Source organism: Vulpes vulpes, chromosome 7 (genome assembly GCF_048418805.1).
Source record: "Vulpes vulpes isolate BD-2025 chromosome 7, VulVul3, whole genome shotgun sequence".
In the NCBI taxonomy this organism is placed as follows: domain Eukaryota; kingdom Metazoa; phylum Chordata; class Mammalia; order Carnivora; family Canidae; genus Vulpes; species Vulpes vulpes.
The window spans coordinates 15,177,926-15,187,618 of record NC_132786.1 but is presented as its reverse complement, the minus strand read 5'-3'; the positions used below and the strand labels follow the sequence as shown (position 1 = coordinate 15,187,618).

The following is a 9,693-nucleotide window of genomic DNA, read 5'->3' as shown; positions in this document are numbered from 1 at the left end:
CCTGGGCTCCCAGTTCTGCAAGGGCCTCCCCCCAGCTGTGCCCCGGTCCTATGCCTCCCAAGCTGTGTGTGGGTCCTGTGGACCACTCCCAAGCTGTGCCCTGGTCCTGCAGGCCCCTCCCCCAGCTCTGCCCCAGCCCTGTGCCCTCCTCAGCTGTGCCCTGGTAGCCTCCTCTTCCTGGCCCCGAGAGCCTTCCTGTCCAGTGGGAGAGGCTTATGGGCCCCGCGGCAGGGAATGCGGAATGCCTGTGGGGTGCCGGAACCTCGGGTGGGAAGTGTTGGGTGCGGGCAGGCCCCGGGCGCTTTTCCGCGGACGTCTTGGGACCGCAGCATGGGCCTCCGCATCTCCGCAGCCGGTGTTTCTGGCCCGCGTGGCGGAGGACGAGGAGGCCTCAGGGTGAGCGGGGCCTGTCCAGGGCGCTGTCCCTCACGCAGCCGGGCTGGGGTACGAGGGGCAGGCCCTCCTTCCTGGGGGTCGCGCCAGGTGTGGCCTCACCAACGTCATTCTGGGTTTTGCTGGCAGGACGGAGAAACCTGGAGATGAGCCAAAGGCTGCGCGTCCCCATGCAGCAGGGTGGGCCCAGCCGGACTGAGTGGTAAGCGGGGCCACAGCCTCGACGGCGCCCGGCTCCCCTCGATCTACAGGGTGACGTGACAGGCAGGAGTTCATGGGGCACGATGCCGTCACCGTGAGGCTCCACGGCAAACGTATCTCCCGGGATTCGCCCGCGTGTGCTAGGCTGAGGAGGGAGGCCCAGAGTGGCGGCGCCAGCCCGGGGCCCGGGGGTGCGGCAGGCGGGCGCTATGGGGTGGAGGTGCTGGCACCTCGCTGGTCCTCAGGCCAAGCTGTGGCTTCTCGGGCTGCCGCCTTGCGCTTCATCTGTCCCGTCCTCCCATACGTGCCACGCGTGCAGTTTCCAGAGCAGCACACTGGACTCCGTGGGGTGCGACTGCCAGCCCCCGCGGGACACACGTTCTGCTCGTGTCCCGGAGGTTGCGAGAGACCAGGGGACCCAAGCACTCGAGGTCGTGCCCAGACCCTCCTGCCCCCGGGGAGCAGAGCGGGCTGCTCAGCAGGCTCTCACCACGACGCGGGCAACAACTCTGGTAACTTCGGGAGACGAAGCCGTGCCAGTGGCGAGGGTCCCGAGGGGAACAGGCCGTTTGCACGCGTCCCTGGCCAAGCCTCAGGGCTGCGGCAACAGCAGTGCAGCAAGGGCGTCTGAGGCCACGACCGACGGCAGCCAGACGCCCAGGCGAGGTGCGGGGCTCCCGGGAAGCGGCCACAGCAGGAGCCCCAGTCCCCATGCCCGGGGCCACGTGCTGCCGGACACCATGGGAATGGCCCTGTCCCCATGCCACTGCCTGCCGGTGCCCTCACCTCACCACCTCCCATGCTGAGCTGCTCGCTGGGGCCCGTTGGGACAGCCGGACGACCGTCGGAGGGAGGAGGCTCCGCACAGGACTAAGGAAATGCATAATCGGCCCCGGACGTTGATGGCTTTGTACCTGAGAGTCATTAGCCGCTTGCCTGGTCCACTTGTTCAGGCTGATGATCCGTGAATTGCCCAGATGCCAAGTGCACGGGGATCGATGAGGTTGTGCGGCTGTCCCCATCCCCTGTAGCCACATCTGCCTTCCTCAGTATGGTCCCGAACCTGGGAGTGCGACCACGGGCCTACACCCCGACATGAGGTGTCGGCTATACCAGTTGCCGTGAGGGAGGATTGGGGGTGCGTTGGCGGACACCCTCTGACCAGGCTCCCTCTGCTCAAACCTTCTCCGTGTGTGATCACACGGCTCAGGCTACAAGTGACCACAGCCCGCTCAGAGCCAGCTCAGGAGGGAAGCAAAGCCATCCTGGAAGGGCAGCCAGGTGCCTTGGGGACAGCCGGACACGGGCAGACGCAGCCCCAGGATGACCTGCCCCCTTGGAGAGCCCCACCGTCCAGAGTAGCTGTTGCTACGGAGCGGAGCCCAGAGCCTCCAGATCCACACAGAAGGGCCCCAAGCACTAGAGGGCCCACATCCAGGGTGGGGTCAGGAGTGCTCCCCAAGGACGGAAGGAGGGCACATTCCCCACCAGCCCACGGCCTGCCTCCCGGCCCTGCATCTGCCACGCTGGCCACCACTGGAGACTTAAGGCCCCTCTGCATCCGACCCAGTGCAAGCCGTGGGCGACCTGCCACTGCCCAGGGAGCCCTCCGCCTCCAGAGCGGGTCGGGGCGCCGCCTGCTGTGGCTGCCTCTGTGGTCCCCGTCATCACAGCCGATACTCAATCACAGACAACTCGATAGTGATCGCTTCTGACGTTTTACTTAAAAGCACTTTAACTTTGCAAACAGCATAGGGAGCGCCCTGCACAACCCTCGAGTTAGCCGTCATGGACGTTTTGCGAGCCTACCTGCCTCCCCCCAACTTCCCATGTAGCTGCATGTTTTATGCGCACATGGGTTTTAGTTGCTGACAACTAGGGAAAGTCAGCTGCAGCCAAACCGGTCAGCACGCGTCCTGGAAACAAGGCTGTTCCCACCCGTGAGCAGGGGTGCTGCTGTGATGGCCAAGCCCGGCTCCACACCCATTCCCTTGCCTCCCGACATCCCAACACCCGCCATAGCTTTATTCATCCCGAGACCTGATCAGGGGTCACCCTTGAGTCTGGTGGTTGCATCTCAGTGTGGATGAGTCCTTGGCCTTCCTTACACCGATTTTCTGCACGATTCCGGCAAGTTGCCTTGCAGAACCCCACGGTTGCCTGGACACACAGTCCTGGCAACCAGCCCTTTCTCCTGCACCACGGCGTGTCCCGTCCCCTAGAGAGGACATCTGGAGCAGGGCTAAACATTCTGGGCCAGACGAGCATGGACTGCTTTCCCTGCAAGACCAACGGGACCAACCAGATCTCTTTCGTGTCCTCATTCGTTCCAAAGCTGGTGAATGGGGGCCACCAAGGAGCGGGCTGCCTGGGGTGAGAGTGCGGTGGGCTCTGAGCACCTGGCACCCCCCCCCCCCCCCAGCCTGCTGCTGCCCTGGCTGGGAACCTGTCGCTGTGGGGCAGTCCGCAGGTGTCCCTTGCTCCAATGAGGGTTGGTGGCAGAGTGAGCCCTGGAGGCCTGGCCGCCACTCCTGGAGACCCTCTGACAGCAACAGAGACTCCCGGGCACCCCCACCCCCACCCCAGGAACAGGACCCTGCTCAGGGGTCTCTCCCGGTGGGGGCGAGCAGAGCCGCAGGGCCCCGCCCCGGGGAGCACCGCTGACAGGTGCAGGTTTCTCTCAAAGTCTCCAAGCCAAACTCTTCCAGACTGAAGCTGCGCAGGGCCTGGGAGCTCCAGGTCCTGCCCCCCTGCTCTCAGCCAACCTGCTTTTCCAGTTTCCCTTGTCAGTGACCCGTGGCTGTGGCCAGTGGCCCGCTGCCCCTGGGTCCTCTGTCCCCACCCCCCACCCCCCGCGGAAGTAAGAAGAGCCCGCAGTGGGGCCTGCAAGCCTACCGCCAGTGTGACAGGCCCCAGAGTTCCTCGCGACCAGGAAAGGCTGCTTCTACACAGTGAACACACCCTCATGGCAAGAAGTACACACACGCACACACACATGCACACGCACACAACTGGGCAGCGGGAGCTGCTCACACTGCTGCCAGGACGGCAAAATGGGGCCATCGCTCTGCAGGACAGCTGGGGAGCTGACAACCCAGCTCCACATGGAAACCGCACCCAGGTGGCAACAGCATTGTCGCCCCAACGTGAATGCAGCAGGGCATCCTCGGCAGGCGGACGGCTGGGCCGCAGAGGCCACCGGGCGAGTGCAGGGCAGCGCTGACAGGAAGGAGTGCCACGAGGACTAGGGCAGCGATGTTGTCCCTCAAAGGGAAAGGAGCCCAGGTCTCTGACTTCTGGAAGTGGCGGGTCCAGGGTTGGGCGCTGGGCAGGCAGGATGTGCAGCAGTGGAAGGCTCTGTGTGACGCGACTACGTGGACACGTGTCACACGTCCGTCCACACCAGATACACGGAGCCCAAGTGTAAACCACAGGCTTCGGGTGACGATGATGTGCCCCATTCTGGGGGGACACGGATGGTGGGGGCGGGGGCCTGGGGGGAGGCCTCCCTATGCAGCCCCCGCTCTACCGTGCCTGCCCCTAGAAGTGCTCTAAAAACTAAAGAAATCTGTTAAAAAGTGGGCCTTAAGGCACCCGGGTAGCTCAGCGGTCTATTTCCACCTTCGGCTCAGGGAGTGACCCTGGGGTCCTAGGATCGAGTCCCGCATCGGGCTCCCTGCAGGGAGCCTGCTTCTCCCTCTGTGTCTCTGCCTTTCTCTGTGTCTCTCATGAATAAATAAATCTGTAAAAAAAAATTTTTTTTAAAGTGGGCCTTACATATTATTTGTAATTACCAAATCCCATCCTTACCTGTTGTCACGGACTCTAAGCAAACAGAACGGCCTACACAGGTGGGAAGCAGGAAGGAGCCCTGGCAGCACACAGAAGTCCAGAAGGACACTCACTAACTCTGGCCCCCACCCTGAGTTGCTCTGGGCCTCCTCGGGGGCCCCCAGCCGGCCAGGACCAGGGCCGAACTTCCCATGACAGTGCACCCGCCGGCAGAGGCCGAGACAGGTGCAGAGCAGCAGATGGGGGCGGGGGCACAGGGCGAGGGCATGCGGGGGCACCCTTCCGCTCAGCCCGCGGGCTCCCCAGGTCCTGCCCGTTCTCTGAGCCTGTGACTCCCAACCCCACTGCATGTGTGTCACCGGACAGACTTCCAACAGAGTCCTCCGTGGCCAAGTCAGCGAAGGTGCTGTTGATGGTAAGCCCGGTGTCCGGCTGGCAGGGACACTTGTCTTTAAAACACAAGCCATGGGGAATCCCTGGGTGGCGCAGCGGTTTGGCGCCTGCCTTTGGCCCAGGGCGTGATCCTGGAGACCCGGGATCGAGTCCCACGTCGGGCTCCCGGTGCATGGAGCCTGCTTCTCCCTCTGCCTGTGTCTCTGCCTCTCTCTCCCTGTGTGTGTGACTAAATAAATAAAAATTTTAAAAAAATTTTAAAAATAAAAATTAAAAAAAATAAAACACAAGCCGTGCACTTGCAGTTCTATTTGCGGCAGAAGAGCAGGCAGTGAATGTGTCCCTCACCCCGTCCCTTCCGCACCGACAGCCTGGGGCTGCGGTCTCTGGAGAAGCAAGGGGGCTCGGGGCATGGACCACCCGCCTGCCACACCAGCCACAATCAGGGCCGGGGACATGGAGCCATGGAGAGCAGGACACACGGCTCAGGCAGGAGGGCTCGGGGGACAGGCCAGGGCCGAGGACGCGCGGGGACCCTGGCCCCCGTCCTGGCTGCCCCTCCAGCTGCATTGTGTGGCGTGTGGTGGCCTTGGGGAGGCCATCCCCGGAGTCTCACACAACCCACACTCAGAGGGACAAGCCCCATCGTGAAATTCTCCCTGGCTTTTGAACAAGACGCTCCACGTCTCCACATACTGGGCTCCAAAATTCATGGAACCAGTCCCGGCTGAGTGAGATGGGCCGGAGAGGGCAGCTACCAGGGCTGGGAGCTGAGCCAAGGCTTCAGAAGTGGCCCAGGGCAGGGGGGTGGCCTGGGGTGGGGAGGTGGCCTGGGGCAGGGGAGGGTAGCCCAGGGCAGGTGTGTGGCCCAGGGCAGGTGTACCTCGGGGTGGGGGGTGGCCAGGGATGGGGAGGTGGCCCAGGGTTGGAGGTGGCCTGGGGTTGGGGAGGTGGCCCAGTGTTGGGGGGGTTGGCCCGGGGCGGGGGTGGCCCGGGGTTGGGGGGGATGGCCCGGGGTGGGGGGTGGCCTGGGGTGGGTTGATGGCCCAGGGTGGGGAAGAGGCCCGGGGTGGGAGGTGGCCTGGGCCTTAAGAGTTCGGCACTGTCACCCAGCCAGGGACAGGGCCTGGGTAAATCCCAGCAAGGCTGGGAGAAAGGGAAACGCTTTCCCAGTATTTTTAGAAAGAGCCCTGGGGAGAGCCACATGGGCCAGATTTGGGTTCTGGTCCCTCCTAAACAAAATGCCATCATTCGGACCGGCCGGAGGTGAGGGAGCACCCAATCCTAGAGCAGGAGCAAGGTCAGGGGCTCCCCAGTGGGAACGAGGATGCAGTTAGGGACAGAAGGAGGGGTGCTCACCCTGTGGATGCACAGATGTCCACTGTCCACACAACCCAGCAGCTCAGCTCTCCCCCCTCCCCCCTCCACTCCCCTCCCCCAGCATGTCCCCCCCTTCATTAGCCTGGTTAACTGAGGTATGATTGACATCGGTGTTCAACCCATGAGCCTGGAGCTAAGTGTGGGCATAATTTTTGTTTGAATCTTTGCCAGAATGGACGCCATGGATGATCTTGTGGTGATTTGTGTTTCTTTGGTTATCAGGGGATCAAATCCTTTTTTCTGTATTTAGTGTGAATTGCGCGTCCCCTGGTTTCCTCTGTTTCTTCTGTAAAAGAGCACTGCAAATACGAGCGGAGCTGCCCTTCCGGCCGTCGTGCCTGAACCTGGTCCATCTCTGCGACATCTTCCCTGGAGCTGGCTTGAAATCGTTCCTGTTGGTCTATGAATCTAGTCCACCCCTTCTGGAAGATCATAACAAATAGCACCTCATACTTTACATCTGGTTCTTTTTTTTTTTTTTTTCATTCAGAATTTTAAGATCATTTAGGGGTTTTACTGACCAAACTTTTTTTTTTCAAAGCAATATTCACACCCAACATGGGGCTTGAACTCGCAGCCCTGCAATCAAGAGTCCTGTGCTCTACCGATTGAGCCCACTGGGTGCCTCCTGGTTCTTTTTATTTAGTTTTGAAAATCAGAACTCCACATTTAGGACTGTGTGTGAGGTCCACCTTCAGCTTAGGAGACACATCTACCTCTTGTGGTGGGGAGCTATGGAATTTGCCAAGGGCAAGTACAGCACTGAAAAAAAATATTTTAAAATATTCTTAAAGACATAGAGGGGTGCCTGAGTGGCTCAGCAATTGAGCATCTGCCTTCGGTTCAGGTTGTGATCCCAGGCTCCGGGATTGAGTCCCACATTGGGCTCCTTGCGGGGATCTTGCTTCTCCCTCTGCCTGTGTCTCTGCCTCTCTCTCTCTGTGTCTCTCATGAATAAACAAATAAAATCTTTAAAATAAATAAATAAACAAACATTTTTGCAAAAAATTTGCATAGTCCCAAGAATATGGCCTCAACAAGCATAGAACAAAAGTTAACGGATCTGAAAAGAGAAGTAAACAAACTAATGGTCATAATAAGATACTCGAACAAACTTTCAGTAATTGATTTTTCATATCAATTTGCTGGAGGAAAACCCCCACCAAAATAGGGACTATTCAAACAACATGCTAATAAATATGACCCAGCGAGCTTTAAGTTTGTTTTTATTATTATTATTTATTTATTTATTCATGAGAGATAGAGAGGCAGAGACACAGGCAGAGGGAGAAGCAGGCTCCATGCAGGGAGCCTGACGTGGGACTCGATCCCAGGACTCCAGGATCATGCCCTGGGCCAAAGGCAGATGCTCAACCACTGAGCTACCCAGGCATCCCCTTAAGTTTGTTTTTAAAGAGACACCGGAGGTGCACCTGGGTGGCTCAGTAGGGTGAGCGAATGCCTTCACTTCAGGTCATAAATCCATTGTTGATTTAAATTTCTCTCCTCTCCCTTTGCCCTGGTGGGATTCCAACTGCATACAGGTCAGACTAATGATGCATCTCACAGATCTGGAATGCTCTGTTGTTTGATTTCCCGCCATCTTTCCTCACCTTTGTATATCCAATTGAGTCATTTCTACTGCCTTGTCTTTGTCGGCTGGGTATCCCTAAAACAACATGACGGTTTGGGTGGTTTCAACAGCCAGGTGTCCAAGATCAAGCTTCCAGCTGATGTGGTTTCTGGTGTGGCCTCTCTTCCTGACTCACAGATGGCCACCTTGTCACTCAGCCTTTCCTTGGTGTGTGCATGGGGCGAGGGAGGGTGGGCAAACTCTGGGGTGGCTTCTTAGAAGGATACTAGTCTGGGATGCCTGGGTGGCTCAGAGGTTGAGCATCTGCCCTTGGCTCAGGGCATGATCCCAGGGTCCTGGGTTTGAGTCCTGCATCAGGCTCCCTGCAAGAAGCCTGCTTCTCCCTCTGCCTGTGTCTCTGCCTCTCTCTGTGTGTCTCTCATGAATACATACATAAATATTTTTTTTTAAAAAAAAGAGGACACTAGTCTGATGGAATCAGGGCCCCATCTGCACTGGCTCATTTAACCTTAACTATTTCCACAGAGACCTCCTCTCCAAATAGAGTCATGCTGAGGGTAGGGCTTCAACACATGAGTTGTTGAAGAGGGACAGACATCCAGTCCACAAACCTGTCCTCAAAGCCACCGGCTCATATCTCTGCCGAGTCCAGTCTACTCTATATCCACACAAGAGGCCTTAATCTCCATGTAATCTTTACTTCTAGTTTCATAATTTCCTTTTGCAGTGTCTCCACTCGCCTCTTCTTTTTACTTCTATCTTTCTCACGAAATTCCTGCCTCTTCATGCCTGTCATCCACCCTCTGCATCACATCCTGTTGCATACTTAACAGGATTGAACCCTTCCCCTTTCTATGGCAGGACATCTCTGGGTCTGGTTCTATTGACTGTTGTATCTCTGGATGATAGGCTGTATCATCTTGCTTTTTTGGGTGTCTGTATTAGGATTCTCCAAAGAGAGCCAGTAAGAGATACACATACCTACAGGAATTAATATAATTAATATAACATAACATAGGGCAGCCCGGGTGGCTCAGCGGTTTAACACTACCTTCAGCCCAGGGTGTCACCCTGGAGACCCAGGATTGAGTCCCATGTTGGACTCCCTGCATGGAGCCTGCTTCTCCCTCTGCCTGTGTCTCTGCCTCTCTCTGTGTGTCTCTCATCAATAAACAAAACCTTTAAAAAATAGTAACATAACAAAGATATTTATCATGAGGAATTAACTCACATGACTGCAGAAGCCGACAAATCCCAAGATCTGGAAGGGGAGCCAGAAAGCTGGAGAGCTAGGAGAACTGGTGGTGTGAGTTCCCGTCTGAAGGCAGGAAAGATTGTGACTGGATGCCAGGCATTGGGCATAGAAGAAAAGCAGAGGTTGAAGTCAGTGGTCCCAAGGCCTGGGAGACGGCACGCCCCTCCCTGTGCTGGCTGCCATTCTGGGCTCAGCCCTCGTGGCCTGTGGGCAGGCTGCGTCCGGACTTGCTGAGACATTCCTTACATGCTGTTTGCCAGTGGCAGCAGCAGCATCATACCTTCCTTTAGTGGGCCTGGCATCTGTGGGTTCCGGGGTCTGTGGCAGCAGGCCCTGTGCCCTGTGCCTCGGCAGGATGGTCTCCCGAGCTCTCTTCCACCTCCCTGAGCATTGGAGGACTGCTCCTGGCAATCAGCATGCGCTGCATCAACCCATGCTGCTTCTCTCATTCCCGCCTTGCTCTCAGAACACAGGGAGCCTTGCGTGTCTTGGCCTTTGGGTAGCCCTGGCTCTCTGGTCAAATTCCCAGTGGGGTGCGATGGCAGGCTTAGCCCGTCTAGTAGGTTCCTGCAGCTCTCCTAGGCCAGCCTGAGGTCCTCACAGGCCCTGCACACCTGGCTCTCAGGTAGCTCTCTGGTCCCCTGGTCTGGACTCCAGTCTTCCTCATGAACGCTCAGCAATGTTT

General features: G+C 58.0%; 1 long non-coding RNA gene across 1 annotated transcript; it reads right to left on the bottom strand.

The window, feature by feature from the left end:
• Positions 1-2,293: 2,293 nt before the first annotated feature.
• Positions 2,294-9,640, bottom strand: LOC140599633 (uncharacterized). Its single transcript, XR_012002496.1, has 2 exons — positions 8,985-9,640; positions 2,294-6,581 (listed from the first exon to the last, which is right to left on the bottom strand). It is a non-coding gene; the product is annotated as an uncharacterized lncRNA (long non-coding RNA).
• Positions 9,641-9,693: the final 53 nt, after the last annotated feature.